Here is a 24,189-nt window from a genome sequence, read left to right on the forward strand (position 1 = left end):
ACTGTACAGAGTTACCAAAAGATCAAAAAATTCTTAAGAGCTTACACCAACCACGCTGCATAATCACACCTGTTTTCGTTTTTCAGAAAAGCCAATTGCTCCTTCAATCTGGCAGATTGTTGTCTCCACCACCCCTGCATAACCAGCAGGCCATGAACAGAGGAGTGTTGTCCTTAATTTACTTTGAGATCTTGAAGAAATTGGAAATGGAAAATACCAATCTATCTAATGGGTCCTAGATCTTTCAACAACTGTAAATTGTTGTTTAGTTATCCATTGTGCTAGGATGCTCAGAAGATATAGAAATGATAAATTGGATAAATAGCACGCAACATTTATGCTCCTTTTTGTGCAGCCAACCATACCAACCATGTACTGATCTTGAAACGTTATGCTTTGAAATGCGCAAACAAGCCGGTTAGAGATTTTGAAGAATTAGAACATAATACATCAAGCTCGACGATGCTTAAAACAACAGACAACCATATTGACTACAAAGGTTTCTGCAATTTCAACGTTCTAAGAATTTGAGGTGACTCATGAGCTGCAGCGAACATGCATGATTCCCAGTCCTTGAATTATTGCATTTTGAAGACATCCATATTCTTTTGAAGTTACTAGACATGATCGTGAATCTGAATGCCTTAAAGTGACGTGTTTAATTCAGTTGTAAGACATAATAAGAGCTTGATTATCAAGCTCATGGTTGAAATTTTGAAGAACTGGAGACTCGTTTCAACCTCGTGTTTGTCTCAGCTTGCAACATCTTATTTGGCGCTTCCAATGTCTTCTTTTTTAATATGTATCAAGGGTTTTGATTGATTCGGCTCTTGCAAATTCTCGTGCTTTTTGTCACTGGTTCCTCTAGAGCCTCTCAATTTGGATTGTTACAACTTTTCCGATAATTTAAATTCTTTATATTTCAAGAAAAATCCCAGATACTGAGCGGATACTTAGATAAATTATATGTACGCTCACTTTTTTATTTGCGTTTTCCATCTATTTTTCTTGTGTCTACTCATACCCAATTCTACCATATACATAGCCTCATCATGCATTGGACTGTCTAAGAAAAACCAAGAAAAAATCCCATTGACAACCTTGATCCCAAATCGAATTGCATATATGCTAGTTGTGAGAGAACAAATGAAATTAGGGATCGTGATCCCCTCAATACAATGACTTGTGAAAAAAAAATCACTTTTTCCTTCCACTAATTTACATGAATTTGACTACATAATGTCTCTTTACAAGCATTAGTAGATGATGTTCAAACTTCGAAAGGTGTATGCTCTCTCTACATTGAAAATTTCCACTTTAAGATAGCCAATCAAAAGGATTTCCCTCACAATCAAATTAGTGTTTCTATTGCCATCACATTCTTAAGCTCTCGTAATTCTTGGCACATGGTGGGGTTATCTCAACGGCCAAGTTAGTGACATTGCAAGTAGTGTAGTCTGTTTCTATTTCTTTGTGTATGTTAACACAAATCTTTAGATAGTTTTCCAGGTTTTATATTTAATTAAAAGAGTTATGCACATTACTTAGTAGTTTTTGTTACATCATAATGTCTCTTCTTGTAATCATTCTTCTCATAGGTTTGAGGAGATAATTATGTAGATTTGTTGTTTTTACAATATATCTTTCAATTATGTAGATTTGTCATTTTTACAATATATCTTTGTGTAACTAATCTAATAAAACAAAAAATCAGCGAATTTAGAAAGTGGTGACCTCCACTCAATAAAGATTTAGTAAAGTCCAAAATCTAGTTCAATTATAACACTGTGCAATGCCTTGCTTTAGTGTTTGATAGAGAGAAAACATAATAGCATAGTTAAAAAGATCTCATCATGAATTAAATAAAATAATTAAAGATTTTGTTAAATTGAACATATAGGTGGTGTAAAGGTACAACATTTTCCTGTTGTATTATATGTAGGTTTTGTTTCCAATGTATGTATTGCCTTCCATATTATATAGGGTCTATACTCTTGATGAATTTTAGACTTGGTCTAGTGACAAGGATGTGAAAAGTATAGAGCTTTATGTATGTATTTCTTTTTGTATTATATATAGGGTTTGTTTCCAATGTAGGTGTTACCCTCCATATTATATATGATGCTAGATTGCACTTCATCCTTATATGTTTTTTCCTACACAAGGAGTTAGATGGTAATCACTCCCACGAGGGAGTGGGGGGAGTTGTAATGGAACCTTTAGTCCATGGAGGTACCATGCAAGGTCCATAATTAGTCTCAAAATCAAAAGACATCCACATTAATAAAATTAGTTCCTCCACTAGAGAGCGGCCTTCAATTAACTTTCTATATCTTTGGTCCCAAAAAATAAATTTGTATGGCATAAAAACTAATGCAAAAACTAGCACTTGAGGATGGGAACATATATCATGAATGAATGTAACCCATTCCATCTAATTCTAAGAATGTATGTTATTTTTAGTTGTAACACATCAAATCCTTACAATATCCATAGCCTTGGATCTAAGAATTAAAACTATAAATAAATTAGCCAAGGATACAAATATACATTCTTATATTGAGCTCAATATACAGTGAGTCTCAAATATCAAACGGACATAAGTTTAAACAAAATTCCATGATTTTTATAAATAAAATACTTCTAAAAAGGACATCATAATAAATTTGGATTACATGTGGTATTATCGTCAAATAACCAACCAAAGTTCTCTAATTTAGAGAACTTTATTACCTTAAAATTGTCTATGCAGGAAATTTAATCTTAGGGTATAAGGCATTCTCCCACAATGGAGACATTTTGTCTCTTCAAACTTAGGATTCCATTTCTCACTTATATTAAATCTAATTTCCAAACACTTAAAATGCTATTGATTTTACACAAATGAAGTATAATGTTTGCAAGGTGTAAATCCATAACAAATCCCCCAAAATTATTCTAGGTAGTATCCCAAAATCTACTAGCATTAGTATAAAATAATTTCACTTATCATCTCATTGTAGATATCAATACATTGCTTAAACACATGCTTATATGGAGCCCAAAAAGAATGAGTTTCAAATAGCATGCCTCTAGAATTTGATAGATTGAGACAAATTTAAAGGAAATTCCATGATTGTTTACTAACAAATTATCTCTAAAAAGGACGTCATCATAAATTAAGTTTACATGATGTATTATCATCCAATAATCACACCAATGTTCTCTAACAGCATTTTATTACCTAAAAGTAGTCTACAAAGGAAATTTAATATTTAGATATATGAAATCCCACAACGGAGCCATCTTATCCATTAAGCTTTTTTGTTTATTTCTCTATTATTAAGTCTACTAACCAAACACTTGAATGCTATAGATATTACTAAAATGAAAAAATAATATTTTCAAGGTGTAAATCCATACCAAATCCCCCAATAGTTATTCTAGGCTAGCATTAATACAAATTAAGCTGAGTTATGCTCTCATTGTAGGTATTAATACATTGCTTTGAGTCTCATTTTAGTCTTCACTTGTAATTTATTAATATCTTTAAATAGCTCTCCAAATACTTCTATTATCCATGTGTTGATAGGTTCCCAAGGAATCCCTGAGTATATAGATGATTAGATCTGCCTAACAACAAGTAAGCGAGATTCTATGTATTTGGAGAGGACAATGATGTGGTGAGCTAGCAAATATAAAGGAGATAGAATGAAAGGTTCATCATGCCTTATTAAAAAGGAAAGAATATTGTTGAATATTCTAAGCACTATGACCTCATGCTATGTGCTCAAATTTAGACTTGGATACAATACCCTTAAAGGGGTAATTTCTCATAAGAATAAAAATCATATATTTATCCGTATGTATGCAAACTATGTATGTTCTAGTTGGTATATTAATCACATCAAAGCATGTTTATCACCAATGTAATTTGATTCTTTATCCCAAAAATAAGCCTTCTTTGAATAACTCCACAAACCTAGTTTTCAAGGAGTCCTATGATTAATTCGTTTTCAAGAAAACTTCCTTTTTCCCTTGTGCTACCATGACTAATTCCATGCTTAAATTTTTAAATTGCACTATTTTCTTTGAAATACCATGATGATGAGGAGAAATATAGGAACATGTCTTAAAGTCAAAATTTTAGCAAAGTGTCACTTCTCTTTACCTTGAAATAATCAAATAATCAAGATCCTTCTTAGCATGAAAGGTTATTTTCATGACATGGATAAATACTTCCTTATTCTACCTCAAGATAACAACATGAAAGTACTAGAACTTCAGCCATAACCCAATCATTCCATTATAGGTTAAAGAATCATGTGGATTTGTGCAAGTTCTTACATTAAGGCTTATCCTTATATCTAGTTTGTGTACCATTTTTCACACTATAGCCACTCTTTGATCTATAAATTTGAGCATTACCTCAACTTCTTGATCTGGATTACCATGTTCTTGTATTCTACCTCCATATTTTGTGTATCTTTCTATGATCTTGCTGATGCTACAAAATCAAAAGTGCATGCTAGTTAGCCTCTCTCTCTCTCTCTCTCTCTCTCTCTCTATATATATATATATATATATATATATATAGAGAGAGAGAGAGAGAGATGCATAACATCAATAATCAATAATAATATTAGAAATTGTAGATCTATGAAGAATTCAATCTTCAAACTATAATCCTTCAAACTTAAAATTACAAGAATACGTTAATTTTAAGTAGAAATATTTCCTGTTTCTAACTAGAGTTCATATAGCCTTTCCTTTGTAATCAACAATCCACATTAGATGTAGCCTCTTGATCACTATATGCACAAGTCAAGCCACCTAAATATATTGGCTTCAAGTTAATGTTTTGTGTTGTGCTAACTTGCTGGCTTCATTTATTTTTAAATACCATGTTTCATATATCAAAACTTTGTGGCTTTGGACCATTGCAATTGTAGCTTCTCTACTCAACAATTTTTTGTTTTGGGCAAGGGATTATAAACATAGTGAATAATGATATCACTTTTCAAAAAACTCTACATTGTATGACATTTGGAAAATTTTACATATCAAGCTAACACATTTGGATCACATTGTATGGTAATTTCTAGATTTTCTTACAATAAAATGAATATAGAATACTATGATTTATCTTCATTCCTTTTAGGCCTAGGAAGTATAAAGCATAACCATATTCATATTTAAGTGCATCGAGCATGGTTAAGAGCTAGGCAATAAGTGATAATGGTCTACCCAAACTATTCATTTTGTCTTACATTGCACTTTAATTTCTAGATTTTGATACTATCACATGAAGATAGAATTATTCTTCCTTACATGCCTGGGGAGTATAAAGAATAATCATATTCACATGTGAGTGCATCTAGCATGTCAAGATGCGGGCACTAAACTTGACAATGGCCTACCCAAGTCCTACCTTGTAACTAGTGGGGATAAGATAAGCAACAATTTTTCAAGCACCAAATTGATTCAAAACTGAATAGTTGAATGTATATACCACATATGTTGCATGAGAATATAGGAATCAGCTAACTTTACCACATGTAATGGATCACCTATTTTAGATCATGCAAAGGTATTGATGCACAAAGAACTACCTATTTTTTATCAAAATTTGCTAGAATACATTTATTTTAAATACTTGACTTGCAATAGCACCAAACATATAAGTACACTCAATAAGACCTTTACAACTTCAAACGCTACAATCCCTCAAATGGGAAATGAGTAAACTTGGAAAATTAATAATGATGAATGGGCCCATGTAGAAGTAGGTGAGTGATCATGAAGAACCAATATTTCATTTTTCCCCCGAAGATTCAAGCACAAGATGAACATGAAGTCTAAATTTAATTTTGGCACTAGGTCCACAACTAGTTATTACTAATGTATTTTTGAATTGCATGTAAGGTGACATGTCACATCTCACACATTCCATATTCTCTTTGATATCTTTTATATTTCGGAATTCAAAATTTGCTTTTCATCCTTGTCGTAGGCTAAAGACATATGCAAGGACTTGAATTTTTTGGGGAATTCATGATGGAGCCTAGACTAAATCTCTACAAGGAGAAAATTATTTGTTTTACTTTTTAAAAAAATGGTCTAGTTATAATAAGGAAAAGGAATACAAAAACTATTTTGAGAAATTTTTATAGCTTTGGACGTAAGATGTGGATGACTATTTTGGGGCCTCAAATGTTGAAATTTTGCAAAAAAAAGACTTTCAAACATTTGAAGTTGAGGTAAAGCATACAAAAACATGCATATCTTATGAGATTTTATTTTTTTTCATTCACTTAAGATTTGTAGGTTTCTAGACAAATTAAATGTCTTGAACACTTCTTAAAAAGGGAAAGTATTACAGAAGCCGTGGTTGCCCAGGAGTTCAGCACTTGCCTGCTAGGGTGGTAGACTCTACTCAAGCCCAATTGTGTGAAGTGTAAGCCAAGAGCAAGTGCTCCTCAATAGATCCAAATCGGTGGGTGAGTGGATGGGTGACTTTTAATATTTTTTAAATTAAAAAAAGCTATATATAAAAATAAAAACTATTTAAAAGAGCTATTTTATTGTTAGCAAACGGCTCTTGAAAGTGATGCGCTTTTGGGAAAAGTGACTTTGGAGAACACCAAAATCATTTTAAAAATAAAATGTCTTGTAGACCCCCTATCGCTGATGAACTACTACTAATGTGGTCAATCAATAAATAATCTATGTAAATATGATTGCTAGCGGGACAAGATATTTTTCAATGGTTCACTAGAATGACACATCTTGAAATACTATGATATACCTCCTTAAGTTTCCCTAGTTACAATAAAGTGAAATTAGCTTATTTATTAATAATATTCATTATACGATTATTGAATTCTTTATTAAAAATGTCTCTAAATAAAGTACACTTATTTGAAGATCACCAAGTAGTCTATTATGCCTTGTTATATTATTAATGTAACATTATTAATTACTACTATGAAAGAATCCTCTTAACCTTTGTTTTAATTTTGATTAAAAACCGAAAGGGTCTCCTCTTTATTATGAATTCAGTCCTTTAGGTATGGGAGTAAAGCTTTACTATAGCTAGATGAAGTTCAAAAAGTTGTATCAACCAACCATATGGACTTGTAGAAATTTCACAAATTGGGATCTATTTGCAAGCTAGAAACTAGCGAGGGACCCAAATAAGATCCTCTATACATCCATTTCCTAGGTCAATATACATGTTTTTTTAATTACAAGATGAGTAAGATATCCAAGAATCCTAATTTTTTATTGTTAATTAATTACAATATTGTATTTATCTAAGACTTTTCTATTGTCCTTGACAAATATTTGGCCATGTCTTATGGTTCCATGATTAAAAGGCCTAACTAACTATTTTGAGTGAATTTCTGAATTATAGACAATCAAGTTGTGGTAGTAAGCATCATATCTTGCCTTGTTATTGTCCATAATGGCATGAACCTATAGGGTATACAATGCTACCTTTGCCACAAATTGGAGCACCATGGAGGCTCACTTCTAGTGCATCTTTTTGCCAATATTGATGGGATACCTTCATGCCACCCATTACATTATAGTTTAGCAAACGATGATAGTGGATTAGTCTTGGCATCTTTTGCCAATTTTATTTGTTGACAATTTCATTGCACTCTAAAATTCTTATCTAGATCATTAGTAGCCATCTCTAGATTTTCGTGTGCACTAGAGGACCATCTTGTCATTTCTTGATGAAGTGAGGATTGTATTCATTAAATCTAGGTACATGGGGATTTCATTTCATTTGGAGTGAACCATATACTATCAAGCTGTGAAGGATGTATTATCATATCGCTCAAAACTTAGCTATCAAGCTAGATGTCATCAACGATTTGCCCATGCTTTTTGTTAGAGTAATTTACTATTTGTTTGCATGTTGATTCTTTACGAAATGACACTCAAAATATTTACCATTTGTAGGGTCTAGAAAGCCTAGTCTGATACCCTTAGACTAAGCTTGTCACGTGTTTTGTACTTCATGACTTTTACAATGGATTTGTGATATGCTCCCAGACCCACCATACATCCCTTATCAAGAAAATAGTCCATCGACCTTTCCTGTAATTCTGTCCATAGATTCAACTATACTCTAATTCCTCTGAGTCACGAGTGGGGGCGACACTACAAGCTACCTTGTGTCCAAGTTTGAGGACCAATGCTTGTTGAAGCAAGGAGGATTCACACAAAGACCAGTTAAAGAAGGCACACTTCTCCCAGAAAGAGTAGCACATAATTCCACCTAAGCTCTATGCTAGACTTACTTTGGTATTCAAGCTTTAATTTTACATGGAAATCCCTTTTAATCTCTTCTCTAGTTGCATGAATTCTGCCCTCCAAGTTGAGTTAGTGCTCTGCAAGGCACTTTCATAGTTTTTTAGATGTTTGATGGGTGAAGCAAGTTGAGTTAGTGCTCTGCAAGGCACTTTCATAGTCACTTATCACTCAGTTGATGCTGATAATTTGGTTCAAATACTCTCTTATAGTGTTTTATTTCATTTGTGAGTATCTTCTTTGATTTGAAGATGATACACATGCACAATGATTGCTGATGAACATTTGATCAGTTGTAACCGTGACTAGCTCTTGTGGTTCTTGTAATGAGAGCTATGTGAAGAAGTCCAAGTCAACACAAAGGGAAAAGATCAAGGTAAGAAAACTCCTTCCAAGAGACTTTAGGAAAAGCCTACTAGGTATTTTTATGGCAAGAATTTATGATTTTCTGAGTACATAGCAAATAACTTACATTTGTATGGTGAGGGAGACCTCTTTGTTAAAAAAGATTGACCATCTGTAAGACAGTAGACACTGCCTAATTATAAAGATAAGACCCTCTCAATGGCCACCTTTAAGATAGATAAGTTTAATGGCCAAGGTTTTCATGCTTGGCAAATGAAAATCAAATTTGTGCTTATGAAGGAGAATTTGTGGGACTTAGTCAAGCCAGGGAATCAATCATCTAAAGAAGGAGAATCCACCATAACCAAAGGTAAAGGGAAGGCAAGTGAATCTTCTTTAACTACACTTGTAGATGCTAAAAGGCTAGAGAAGGCTTATGCACGCACTGCTTTAGGATTTGGAGATGATTTTGTGCATCATATTTCTAATTTGGAATCCCCGTCTGGCTTGACATAAGTTAGATATGTTATTTGATGCTAGTTCTCATACTTCTAAGTTGAATTTGAAAATTAAGTTCTTTGAACTTACGATGCATGGAAACATTGTTGTAGCTCATGTTAATACTTTGAGAAGTCTTATGACACAATTGGCCTCAGTCAACTCTCCAGTTACTAAAGATGATGCTATGGCTGTGCTCTTGACGGGTATGCCTCAAGACTATGATTATTTTGTGACTACCTTGAAGAATCTTCCCCAACCCATACTAGAGGAAATCATTAGTGCTCTACAAGAGAAATAGAGAAAGAAGACTTCAAGAAAGGATGGAGAGCACACACAACCACTTGCAGTGAAGTATTCATCAAAGAGCAAATACAAGGCATGCAAGCATTGTGGAAAGACCAATCATCTTGAAAAAGATTGCTACAAGATCAATCCTTGCACTTATTGTGCTAAGATCAATCATTTAGAGAAGTTTTGCAATGAGAAGAAGAAAAGCATGGCAAATCTGGCTAAAGAGAGAACTCCATCAACAAATGAAGACACAAACATTGTGGTAGAAGAAAATAAAAACTTTATCTTTTGAGCTTTCTTTTATCATCACTTGGTCAACTTTGACGTTCTCTTCCTAGAGTAGTACTCCAAAAATAATGTTATGTGTTTTGTGTTTTTTCTTTTGTAATCACCTCTGGTCACTATGTAAGCCATGTGATATGTATTTGCCTCCATGGACATAAGAAACTAGTTCCACACAAAGGCCTAAGATTAATCCTTATACATGTGAAGGATATAACCATTTTGGGGGGGGTCTATCCCATTTTCGAAAACCTTTACCCTTGGGCACCTTTGCTAGCATGAGATCCTAGCCATACATTTATCCTTGACCATCATGAGATGGCTTGTGAAACTATGTGCATGGATGTATCCTTGACATACCAAGAGGCAAACCCTTGAGGGGGGCATGTTGGGAATCATGTGATCAAGTGTCTGTCCTATGATCATGTGTGTGTGTGTGTGTGTGGGTGTGGGAGTAGCACACTAAGTGCTATGATGTGTCTAGACCATGACATAAGTGATGATGTAAAGCAAAGGCCCCCAGATGGGGAGGTGCCTTTGATTTAGGAGTCTCTATCCTTTGATGTAGGAGAGGTACCTATGATCTAGGCCACCCTCTCTCCCATTCTATAAAAGAGAGGACTCCCTCACACATTAATGGAACATTTTTCCCTTTGGTTCCCACACTCTTTTCCCTCATGTCCATCTTCTCTCCCACTCCCCAACAGTGACTAGGTGACTGAGGGTTGAGGCAACCTTAGTACATAGATCGATGTAATGTTAAGGTCACTTATCTATATCTAAAGAGCTAGCGGCTCTAATTCTAAATGAGACAATGATATATTGGAACCCATGAGACACAAAAATGGACCAAGGAGGATGGATTCAAAGGAAAACTTAAAATTCCACTCATGATTGAGGGAAGCTATTGAAATGTGCACAACTATGAGGTACATAGATGGTGCAAGTGTGAAATAGGGAGAGGGCTACATTGAACTTGACCTTGGAATGACATGTGGAAATGGGTATGCTAGCTTAATCCCACATACAAATTTGGGGCCTAAAGTTGAAGTCATACGATGCCTTAGTGATAGGACTTGTCAGCACACCTAGATCCACTTCTAGGAATAATGTTGTTTAGAGTGGCTAGGTGGTTGAGGGTTCAACAACTCCACATATTGTCACTGCCACTTGTCTAAATCTCAATAATCTTGTGAACCTAACTATCACAGAGTGAATATAGAGGTGAAGAATATTATATGATTAGGAGTTGTGGTTTTGGAATCATGTATAAGGAATGATGCAACATCCCCCTTTGTCTTTATCACTGACTTATAGATTGAATAGTCACATTTGTCGAAAAAGTTTAGTTTACTGGGAGTGAATTTGGGACTCAAAGAAAGGAGATTGGTGGCTTCTTCGAGAGATTTGCTGCTGCCATTTTACCTTAAGCACTCACGAGATTGCATTTCTGAGGTAGATTTTACTAAAGTAGAATGAGGGCTGGCCAACTAATTGCATCAATATTGAAACCAGAAGGCCTCTCCACTGGTACATAGGAAAGACGAAAAACCAAAAGGCCTCTCCACTGGTACATAGGAAGATATCTGCAAATGCAATATATAGGATGTTGATGAATGAACGGGCTGAGCATGTGGATTTGAATAGACAATGGAACTTGAGGCGGGCACTTAGTTGGTGGCATCGTAGATTTAAAGTGATTTGATGCAAAGGGCTTGTGGGAAATACAGCTTCATTCTGTAGAAGATTTCAAACCAATGGTTTCCAGTAAGAGGCAAATTGGCTAAAAGGTTCCAAGTGAACCCGCTGTGCATACTTTTTGGGAATGCTATAGAGCACATCTGTCACTTATTCTAGAGATGCATTGTGTCTAGATATGTCTGGACTAGGGTCGAATGAGCAATTGGGTCGACTGGCTTAACGACCAACTTTCGCTTTGACAAAAACTGGAAGCTAGTATTGCTAGGAAATTCTTTTGGATTCCCTTAGACCTTTCAAGCCTGATGGCCTTTTTTGAGAGGGGTAGTCTTCTTTGCCATCTGGCAATTGAGAAATCAGCTCGTCTTCTGTGACCGGGAAGAAGAAAGGTTATGGTGGTGAAAACTGATAAGTGTGCTACTCTGGATACATCTAAAGTTATGGAAATCTCCCATTCTCTGATTAACCAATACCTATCAGATATTGGAATCTCTAAGAGCAGATGAGGAGGCTGTCTTAGCATAGTCCTAGGGCCCTGCCCTTTTTTCTTTGACCACTTTTTGTAAAGGGTCTTTTGAGACCAACCCCCACTTTTTAATAATATCCGGCATATTTATTGTTATAAAAGCAATTTTAATTTTCAAAAATGAATAATAAAAATTCGTAGGCTTCCATGAAGGTACCTAAATTTTGGAAATCAACTTCTATATCATAAATTCATAGGAATGAATGGGAGAAAGAAGGAAATAATGATTTGTATAACTAAAGATAATATATGTCAGGACTTTATTTGCAGCTTAAGGAATGTTAGGAGAATGTAATGTTTGAAGATAAGTTTAGTCCATTGAAACACCTATACTAAAAGAAATACACATTTTAAAAGGAAGCATGCATCTTAATTAATTAACATATAAGAAACATCTAGTCTTGTAACACACAAACATATCAATGTTATGCTACTAAACTCACACATGCAAAAAAAACGTGAACCCTATGTGCTAATGCAATAGATCTCATTTTGGAGAAAAATGCATAAACCTTGTTTTCGTAAGGAGCCACATGGAACATGCCCTTCATAATTTTTAATATTTCGTATTTACCAAGAATACATGGTAGGAATACAACAAATTTCACATAGCCAATATGGTAAGATTACAAAAAAGAAGTTCCAAATCTATGTACTAATGCTATAGGTGTAGAGATGGAAATATTAATTTTTTTCACTTTTCACAAAATTGTATTCATAATATAATATATATTCTTGGCATTATGCTTGTGTGTGTGTGTGTGCGTGTGTGTGTGTGTGTGTGTGGATTGATTAAACAATCGATTGATCAATTGAGGGAGGATGGATGGATAGACAAAGGGGAGGGAAGGAATGACTAATAGATAAACTGATGGATATCCCTTTCACTTGCTACATTCCATTTTGATAGAGTTGTATCAAGAAAAAATTCATCTCTACTAATATAGATATTTTGTGATGACTTTTGTGGGGCTATTCATGGATGTCTTTAATAGGGATTTGGTGAAAAATAAATAGACCTATACTATGGATACAAAAGTAGATTCAAAATACTCATATGTATGAAGAGATGCTGAATTCCATTTGCATCGGCATTGAAGTTCTATTAAAATAAGAAATTAGCCAACAAGCTAGGCACACTTGAGGTTTTATTAGAGGAGTCTAGTATTGCATCTTGAATTTAGATAGAAAATCATGTTAAAAAGTCTACTATTTCAGTGTTAGGCTGAGGTATCACTACAAGGCATAGGCACTTTTACGACGTTTAGCACGCGCGGGGCGCTAATCGTCGGTATGCAAAGTGGGCTTAAAAAGTATCGCTATAAGGCATAGGTCCTTTTTCGACGGTTACGCACCAACGTTTAGCACGTGCGGGACACTAATCATCGGCATGCAAAGCGGGCTTAAAATGTGTCGCTATATAGGGACACTTTTTGAGCCCGCTTTGGTGCTAATCGTCGGTATGCAATGCAAGCTTAAAAAGTGTCGCTATATAGCGACACTTTTATAATAGCGACATTTATAAAAGTGTCGCTATATAGCGACGTTTATAAAAGTGTCGCTATATAGCGACACTTTTTAAGCCCGCTTTGCATATCGACGACCAGCGCTTTATAAAAGTGTTGCTATATAGCAACACTTGCCAGACTTGTATAAGGTCATTATATAGCGACGTTATACAGAGAGTGTTTTTCCCCATACCAACCTTTAAAGATAGTTTTATCCAATGACAAAAAAAATTTCTTTTCATACATGTTTGATCCTTTGAAAGAATAAAAGTACAAGAGCATGTACATCAAGTTTGAAGCTCATATATTCATGTCCACGTTTGAGACTTGGCTTCATCCTGAGCCAAGTCTAGTATGCCAAACAAGTCTATCTCCAACTCTATACTGAGTTGATCTCCTATATCATCATCGTACTCTAGCATCGTACGTTCACCATAGACTTGATCATCTTCTTCAATAAAGTCGGGTGATTCTTGATGATCATCATCTTCTTCCTCAATATCGTGATCTCCATCTTTCTCCCATATGATGTCATTATACACATCTTCCTCTTGGCTCATATTGTGATCTTCATCTTCTTCTGTAAATCCATCTAGATCAATTGGATCCGACATTGGTAGTGGAATCTCCATATCCACATCTCTATCTTCATATCCATGTTAGTAGTGTGAAGGTATACGCACACCACCCTCCTCATCCTGTCTCAAGGTTTCGTATAAATATAAGATCTTGTCTCAAGATTTCGTGTCGTGTACGCATGCAATATTAATCACGAACTCAAATAGCATTGACTTTTCGATGATCCATCAACATGTGCACCACCAACGGTGGGTACTGGTTTGGGCTCCTCCCCATACATTCTCAAGTGGCGCATGACAATACGGCATTGATGTCGTACTTCTCGCTTGCAATGAGTACAATGACAATACAACCTCTCTGTAAGCCACTCTGCACTCCCAAGCATTGGTGCATCATCTGACAAACTTTCACTCGTCCCTTCCATCTGCACACCTCCAAAGTCACAACACAAAATACAAGGAAATCCATTAAGATCCAAAAAATAGCCACCCATGAGCTCCTTCCCTCTCTTCTTAGATCAAGTGCCTTGAACTGACACTTTTAAGGTATAAGTGTCGCTATATAGCGACACTTAGGATTAAAGATTGCTATATAGTGACTTTTAGGATAAAGTATTGCTACATAGCGACACTTTTAGGATATGAGTATCGCTATATAGTGACACTTTTAGAATATGAGTGTCGCTATATAGCAATGCTTTTAGGATATAAGTGTCGCTATATAGCGACGCTGGGAGACTAAAACCCGAAATGCCGTGCGATGCCATCTTTCATAACTCTATTGCGAGAAAAGCAAAAATCTCTCCTCCCATGCTTTTCTCCTCTATTCGGCGACCTCGCTTTCCTCCTCTATTCCCCACACTCCTCACCCCTACCAAGCCCCTCTCCCATTGACACTTGTGCTCCCTCTCCACCCTTCTCCCTCTCTACTTGTGTAAAAGGAATTTTTTCAAGAAGGTGTGCCTCTTTAAGCAATGTAGGTTCATTTTTTGTGAGATTTCATTTTGTGAGAGTTGAAGCATGTTTCTCCTTGCATTGCTAAGCCAATGTGCTAATTTTCATGCTTGATTTTCAGAGATTAACGACAAAAAACGAGATTTGCTCTTCTCTTTTTGGTATTTCTATTCCTCCTCTTTTCCTTCCTTTCGTGCTTTCTCCTTGTTTGTAGGCTTATGCTTGCCCCTCAATCCAATCCCTTTGGAAAGTTGCTTCTCCAAACTCCTCCTTCCTCTAACCAGTTATCTGAAAAATGGCATGTTTCCTCTCTTTTGTAAGGCCAGTCCACGAAACACGGAGGGGACTTTTCCAAGTAAGAAAGTGCTTCTTCTTTTTTTTTTTATAATGTCCGTTATTTGCATTGGTCTGCAGCGAGTGCTTTAAGTACTAGCTGTAGTGCTGGGCGTAGGAACCCTTTCTTCCCCTCTCTTCTCTTATTCCCTCTTCTTTCCCTCTTTTCCTCTTTTCCTCCCTCTTTCCTCCCTCTTTTCCTCCCTCTCTTATTTCCTCTTCTTCCTCTCTTTTCTTCTTTTCCCCTCTCTTTTTTCATTCTCTTTTCCCCTCTTCCTCCCTCTTCCTTCTCTTCTTTTCCCCTCTCTTATTTCCTCTCTTTCATCCTCTTTTCTCTTCTTTTCATAAGCATATGCATTTGCCTATGCTTATGCTTATGCTCATATGCTTATGCTTATGCATGAGCATATGCTCATATGCTTTTCCCCTCTCTTTTTTCTTCTCTTTTTCCCTCTTCTTTCTCTTCTTTTTCCCTCTCTTATTTTCTCTCTTTCATCATCTTTTCTCCTCTTTTCATAAGCATATGCATTTGCCTATGCTTATGCATGAGCATATGCTCATATGCTCATGCATAAGAATAAGCATATTCTTTCTCTTTTTCCCTCTCTTTTCTTCTTTTCCCCTCTCTTTTTTCCTTCTCTTTTCTCCTTTTCCTTTCTCTTCTTTCTCTGCTTTTCCCCTCTCTTATTTCCTCTCTTTCATCCTCTTTTCTCTTCTTTTCATAAGCATATATAAACAAGCTTACTCCATAGTTTACTAGAGTTAAAGGGACAATCACTACTGGACATAGCAAATTATATGTTAGATAACCTAGCCCAAAGGCTAACAAAAGCAATCAAACACAAGCTATGAAGCTGAATTAAATTTTAGCTATCAAGTTGACACAACTTACACCACTACAAATATGAAACATTATAGGGGGTATTCCAAGGGATTTAGAACTTTCCTAGTTGCATTGTTTCTTTAATGAAACCACAAAGAGGATATATATGCAAAAATATTCAACCAAACCTTCTATGTACATATCTCACATTCATCCATCTACATATGAGATACAACAAGAAGCACAAGGATTAATAAATTATATTTAGTGGGTGTACCATATAATGTTATGGAGCGCTTAAAATGAATATTGTACTTTCTTTGCAAGTATTAATGAATGAGAATCATGTTTCTCAAACATGCTATACCTAGAGAGTTGGGCATATCAATACTACATTTATGTCAAGTCCAAGAGAACCACCCAAAACAAGCCAATCCAAATGGAACTACAAATGAGTGCAAAACCATTTGAGCTTATCTTTCTTTACAAAGTTGGGAAAAATGTCGTGTGTGTATAAACCTTGTTCTATCTTTATTGAGTCCCTCTTGGTCTCAAATATCCAAGGCAATTGTCGCTATGACCACAAAAGCATTGCAGCTAACATCAAGCATAGTTCCACAAGACCTAGAAGTAACAATGGTCTTTATGACATCTATGACCTCACTTGCTCTTTTAAGGATCTCAAGATAAACCAATAACAAGTGCCTGCATGCTTTTTACTTAGTCTAACATGTAAGCTAATCAATTCCGATTAATTTGTAGGTGCAATGTTCATCTTGTGTATCCTAAATCGCCAATAAATTTTTTCTTTCTCGGAACCTAAACGCTAAACGCACTAATCAATGATAGATTTTTTGAGAGTGGAAAAGCCCCGTAGCAACTACCACCACTAGGGTGTGACTCTCTGTTATCCCATTTCAAGAAAGATGGATGTAGAGTTCTTTTGGGAATCTGCTATTTTATGAGATAGTGAAGGCATGTGCTACAAAATATGACTCCTTATAACAGCAATCGAATTGTTCTATCCCTACTGTTTATACTAGGATGTTACTCACGGTATCATCCATGCTGCTTCGCAATCTGCATATCAGCGTCGGAACATGTGAATTCATGATGTTGATTATAGGTAGGCTCCTAAAATCCGTAAGTAATCTTTATGTAGTCTCACTCATCGTGCGAATGGAAACATAATCTAGCTGGAAACAAAGGGTTCCACCGTAGCCATTTGTTTAAGCAGTTTAGCAAGCGAATGTTCGATTTTCAACCACTCATATTTGGAGTTTTCATTTCAATGAGTAAGGATTTTTTAACTGGGAGAATAGAATGCAAATTTCGTCGGGTTTGTTCTCACACCTGGAGCTGGAGTACTCGTAAAGCCTCCCAGTGGTCGAGAAGATAATGGCAGCTACATCAGCGTCGCACAGGACGGACAATTCGCAAGCTTTCTTGAGCAAGCTGTTTTTGCGCTTGGAAAATATGACTTGGCGGCTGGTGATGTTCTCGATTCGTCTGATGGGTATTTTGCGACGACGGGTGGAAGAGCTCTTGTATTCAAAGTTCTTGACATGGGTCTCTTGTTTTTTTGGGGTGAAGGGGTGAGGTTGAACGACTGCACTGACAGAGGACATGGTTGGTTTGGGGGGAGGGAAGAAGCTATGGAGGATTTGAGGTGTGGGAGGTTGGCTATGGCGGCTCTCTTGGGAGCTTTCAAGTACACGAGTACAAAGTGGGTTGGTGCTCTCACCCGTCTATTGTCATTATTGTTTGTCTTCCCCACTAGGAGCGCACCGCCGCCACATGGAACCATTGAGATTTCCAGTAATAGCTCGAGCACCAGCTCGACACAGAATCTCAGCTCCTCCTGGCCACATGGACCTCTGGATTGGGGAAGGAAACGTGCAAGGGCACACTCGTCGATGCAACTATAGAACTCTGGAGGTCTCACATGCGGGGGTTTTTGCCACCTCTAATATTCACACCCTCCATACTGCTATTCTCCAGCTAGGTGGCTTTCAAGGTAAATTTAATGCACGTTGCTCCTCCATCCACCTCCGTTTTGCTCTATTCTTGGCGGAGGATGATCCGTGCATGTGGACACATTCCTCAATGCAAAATCTCCATTTTCTTTGAGTTTGGCATTGCATGTGGCCACGCCCTTATAGGGCTAGTGCACACTACGCCCAGAGCCCAGCCTTTGCGCATCCCGACTACGCTCTGGATACGGTTTGCCAGCATCTCAAATGGAGAAAGGTATTTTCATACACAAGATTTTGAGCTTTTTTTGTCATCAGCTCTTGCTTTTGTCTTACATGTTTGTCGTCACCCTCTGAAACTCCCTAGACCTCCAGATGGCGACAGTTCTTCCTTCCCGAGTGGTTGCTGCCAATCGAAATAGGTCTATGCACCCCTACATCTCTGGCTGCACCTCCAAAATGGAGGGTGCATTTATGAGCACTAATGGCAATTTGGATGCTCTCTTCAATACTTTTACGTGCACAAAAGTCATGCACAACCATCCGTGCTCATTTGCGTGCGTGTGCACTAAGCCTTAGTGTTGATGTTCTCCTTGGAAGGGAATTGCGTCTATTGGTCCACGTGGTTTGTGTCAAGGCCTTGTTATGTAACCTACCATACTATCCTTCATGCCAACATGAGTTGGTTGTATCAATTTTTGATTCATTATTGTAACGTTCTGTTGTATATATTACCATTTCGCACCATTCTATTATATACCCCACGACAGGCCTACTAAAGTTTCTTTTCTCTCAACTCATAGGAGCCACGAGTGCTTGTCGTCTACGGCCCATGCACTACTACACATGGGCCTTGTTTCGATGGTTAAGCAATGACATTTAGCATGCGTGGTGCGCTAATCATCGGTACATACGACGGGTTTAAAAAGGTCGATATATACAGACCTTTACCATACTTGTAAATGGTCGGTATATACTGACCTTTTTCAAAAGTGTAAAAGGTCAGTATATAACGACTCTGAGACACTTTCCTATACCGATGTTTTATAGAGAGTGTTTTTTCCCATACCGACCTTTAAAGTGAGTATTTCCCAATGACCCAAAAAAAAAATTTTCATACATGTTTGATCCTTTGAAAGAATAAAAATACAAGAGCATCTACATCAAGTTTGAAGCTCATATATTCATGTCCAAGTTTGAGATGAAAAAAATCAATCCATGGCATTTACATCAACGGCTTCATCCTGAGCTAAGTCCTATGTGCCACACAAGTCTATCTCCAACTCTATACTGAGTTGATCTCCTATATCATCATCATCGTACTCTAGCATCATACGTTCACCTAAGACTTGATCTTCTTCAATAAAGTCGGGTGATTCTTGATCGTCATCTTCTTCCTTAATATCGTGATCTCCATCTTCCTCCTGTACGATGTCATTATGTGCATCTTCCTCTTGGATCATATTGTGATCTTCATCTTCTTCGCTAGATCCATTTGGATTAATTGGATCCGGCATTGGGAGTGGCATCTCCATATCCACATCTCTATCTTCAAAAATCTGTTTACTTCGTGGTGCAACTTGGATCACGTACCACCATCTTGGATCAGAACAATTTGGATGAAGACCCACCTACATTGAAGATGGGTGTCAAATGCCATCAATTATATGAATTTATGCTTAAGGACATGTACCAATTGATCTTTTAAAAAAAAAGCATTCGATTAATTAAATCATTAGTATGCACCTGCTCACAATCCTCAAGAAGAACAAAAGTATCACTTTTATCGGTCCAAAGTTTGGTGGAGTCTATCGCAAAGAAACACTACTATCTTTTCTCACTGTAGCATGGGGACCATTGTAGATAGTTCTAAACCATTTTTCATCAAGAATGAAAATACTAAATCGTCTGAAATCAATTTCATAAATTTTGCATATGGTCCCACAATAATCCAACTATGAGGAGAGAAGATTGGTATCCAAAGCACTTGCTTGGCCACCTTGTGTGAAGTTATCCATGACTCCACAATCATATGTGACTCTCTTTAAATCGATGCGTTCCATGCGAAAATGTCATCCATATGACCATAATGCATTGTACTCTATGTACTGCAAAAGAGCATCATTAAAACAATGGGGATGCATCTATTTTATAGCGTATATTGCCACAAATAACTTAATTATGTCAAGAGGTAAGAAACTTACATGCATCATACATCTAGATGATAACTCTCTCTCACTCTTGTTTATTGTCTCACCATCGTGTTTGACTTTACGTAGAGCCAGTTGTAGCCAATCAAGTGACATGTAAGTGGGGAGAAGGGCAAGATCCCATGGATATGGTTGCGCTCATCGTTGCATGACTCTAAATCTCATCCTTGCATTTATTCTTTCTAATTTGACCAGTTCGTATCTCTCAATCCACTTCTACACTCCTTGCTATTCAAGATACAAAACTTATTGAATTTCTCCATTTTCTCTACACTGATCTTTCTTTCAATCCCTTTTCCTTGGGGAACCTCACCAACGATGCGATCATCATCCTTGTTATGCCAAGCATGCAGCATATCAGGATCCATGGATGCAACAAACTTGGTGATATATACTAATGAATATTGCACAAGACATCCCTCTGCCTTTGCTCTCTACCTTACAAATCCCTTCTAAGTTTTCATAAACCGCTCGACAAAAAACATCCACCAACTATGAACAATACCTGCAATGGCCACCTCATCAACTATGTGCACAAGCAAGTGCACTTGAGTTGTCATAATGCTCGAGGGAAAGTGCTTCTCAAGCAAGCATACGGCTTCGATGGAGTCCACCCTAGCCTTCTCGATGCTAGATATGGAGATCTCTTTATGATATATCCACCTATTTCACATACCCATATAAGATTCATAATCAGTCTATAGATTATTCAACTTAAATTAAAGAAAATGCAATCAATGTGAGTTGATAGTAAGCATACCTCACAATACCACCACTGATCTTGAATATAGCATTTCTAACATCTTCTTGTAAGCACCCTTTCACTGTAATTGGGAGGATGAACTATCCAAGCAACAAATAAGTCATGTCAATAATACAACATAATCATAATTACACTAACACATCACGATTATTGGTACACTAATCCTACAGCTTAGAGTACCTACAAGACCTTGTGCGAATCATGGGACTTGATCCCACTAAGCTTATTTTCCTTTGAAAATGCTCCTTTCAAGCAATGCATGTACCCTGTCGGTGTTCAAAAGGAGGCAATGTCTGCCTTGACCGCTACCTCCTCTCTCTTGGAGAGGATCCATGTTGCTTTCGAGAGGGTAACTTTACAAACACACACTTGGGGCCTCACAAATGAGGCGTCCTATTCATAGCATGCAAGTCTTGTTGCACTCCTCTCAATCTTTGTCACCAACCCAAGTGTGCCCAAATAGTAGCCCCCACATTCTTGAAGATATGCATGGGATCCAAGAGATGATTGATTTGTAACTGACCCCAATAAGGAAGATTGTGAAAGTTGGATAGCCTCCTCATACCAGGAGGAGGTTCCTCTCCATTCGCCCTCCAAGCTTGAATCCAGTCACTTGCCTTCAAATATGGTGCTCATGGATCAAGCTGGTCTCCATGCGCGAGATGGTCCAACTAAAGGTATCGAGCATGATCTTCATAAAAAAATTTTCTCATATGTTTGGAGTGTCATGCAAGCGCATTTAAACCCTTCCCACAAATAGGACGAGCATGTTACCCACTTCTTGCAAGTCCTGCATGCGTGCATGAATGTGTTTGTATAAGACATGCGCTAGAAAAAGAGTCATAAAAGTATCATTATGCATGTAAAGACACAAGTCATAAAAGTATCATTATGCATGTAAAGACACAACCACACGTACCTACACACTCTCCATATCCTATGTAGTCATGCATGGTCCACATCAAGATTTACCTGACCAAAATGTCATTGGTATGTCTAAGAGCTCTTGAAACGTCAAAGACCCACACTCCTCTCCATAAGATCTATAACTCCTTTATCAAAGGCGTCCCTATTTTTGGCCTTGTACTTCCATGGCATAAGCTGTGCAAGCATGAGGTGTACCTATCTTACTGTTAGCCATGGTGGGATATTGTAATTCACCAAGACTATAGGACATGTTGACCAAGATGTCGAGCGTAACCTGAAAGGATTCAGCCATCCATGGTGAGCTCAAGATGTAAGCTGTGTGACTCCCTCATTAAGTTTGGCCATTGATTGTCTATGTGCTTCCAAGGAGCAAAATCTGCAAGAATCCTCAATGTGTCATCAGTGGACTGATGTGTAGCATTGCTATGGATTTGCATTGGAACATGTGCTGTATTCTAGCAATGATGGGAAAGTGTCTCAAGACCTTTATTGGGATCTACTCACCCTGCAAGTCATCTTTATAGCGTTGTTCAACACTCCGAATAACTAGCCAAATCTCCACCCCAGTCTTATTTCCTCTATTCTCTCTTTTCCTATTTCCTTTATTCTCTTTTCTAGGTGCTCCTCCTATGTTTGAAAATGTGACAAGTTTGATTCGATACGTATGTTCTTCAAGTCTTACTTGGCTATTGTAAACGCCTCGTCCATTCCAATGCTAAAGAAGAATTTTCCAAAGTTCACTTATGGAGGATGGAAGAAGAGAATAAAATGTTGAGATATGGTGCCATGAGCACATAGATTTAAGGCTAAGGTATGGTATAGGAATGTATTAAAGTAGCCACCCTATGATGTGGACTACATGATGTGGAGATGTGGATCAAGGATATCCACAAGGAGAGATGTGGATCAGAGGATCCCACAGATGTTGACTATTCAAAGGGCACTCACTATATAAGAGGCCTATCATGTATTGTTGAAAAAAGAAGAAATGCACATTCACTCAAGGTTCTCTTTGATGAGTCGAAGCTAATCTATCTTGGAACCTAATTGACTTCACGTACATGTCATGAGCATTCTTTTCATCATGTTTCCACATAGGTTCCATCCACCTTAGAGAGCTCCATAGATCCTAAGGCACACATGTTTTATCATGGTATCAAAGCTCCCTTGCCTTCCACTGAGGCATTTTGATCTTTGAGAGAGATTGAGTGCTTCTATTCTTTCATTCCGTTGATGAAAGATTTCTATTCATTCATTCTTTAAAAAAAGTTTCATGTGAGGAATTTTTGTCCATTGAGAGAGAGAGAGAGAGAGAGAGAGAGATTCCTTGTGAGCTCTCCTATTGAGAGAAATAGAGAGAGTTTTTGTCCACTATTCCTTTTTTGTATGAGAGAGAGTTATTTTATTTACTTTGTGAGAGAAATCTTCTAAGAGGGATTCAATTCATTGTTGAGAGAGAGAAAGACTAGAGAGAAATTTCCATCCCCATTGTTCTTGTGAGAAAAAGATAGGGAGAGAGGATCAAAAACTTGATTTTGAGAGAAAGGTAGGCTTTAGACTTCTGTTATTTGTGTGAGAGAAGATTACTTCTCAGGCCTCCATAGCTCTACATGCAAGCCATCGACTCTCTATCTGTAGCACCATCCCATATGAAGAAAATCCTTGCCTTCAACTCCTCTTGGCCTCTACCTACAAGCAGCTCCGCAGTGTTTGCATGCCCGCTCTACAACTCCCACTAGCTTCAACGTCTTCTAGAAGCTGCTCCATCAACAAAGCCTAGACCAACCGGCTCAGCAAGGCTGGATGCCGGCTTCTCACATAGCTAAAGAGAGAGAGATTGGGGATGACAACGACGAGGATACCCGAAGGGATAAAGAGAGGAGATGATAGCTACATAAAAGTAGACGAGGGACAATATATTTTTCAGGAAGTTAACTAATTGAGGAGCCATGCTATTCAATGCCTCCATCAAACTAGAGCTCCATCTACTCCCGCTCCACTGTAGCGCCCTACAACTAATTTAGCTTAACTCCCTGTAGATCCGCCTCCAACGATCTTTTAGATAGTGACCGATAGCCACACAGCTCTACTCACCATCGACGAGTTGCATGCTCCAATGACTCTTGCTCACTGACAAGGCTCAGCCGTCAACAACAGCACTACACAATGCAAA

General features: G+C 37.3%; 1 pseudogene across 1 annotated transcript; it reads right to left on the bottom strand.

The window, feature by feature from the left end:
- Positions 1–41: 41 nt before the first annotated feature.
- Positions 42–17,920, bottom strand: LOC147887325 (agamous-like MADS-box protein AGL16 pseudogene; annotated as a pseudogene). The gene is made up of 3 exons (XR_015543208.1): positions 17,497–17,920; positions 4,414–4,486; positions 42–134 (listed from the first exon to the last, which is right to left on the bottom strand). The product of XR_015543208.1 is annotated as an agamous-like MADS-box protein AGL16 pseudogene (transcript).
- Between the last annotated feature and the right edge of the window lie 6,269 nt (positions 17,921–24,189).

Source organism: Dipteris shenzhenensis, chromosome 23 (assembly GCF_047967505.1).
Source record: "Dipteris shenzhenensis isolate YYH24624 ecotype China chromosome 23, Dip_SZ_1.0, whole genome shotgun sequence".
In the NCBI taxonomy this organism is placed as follows: Eukaryota; Viridiplantae; Streptophyta; class Polypodiopsida; order Gleicheniales; family Dipteridaceae; genus Dipteris; species Dipteris shenzhenensis.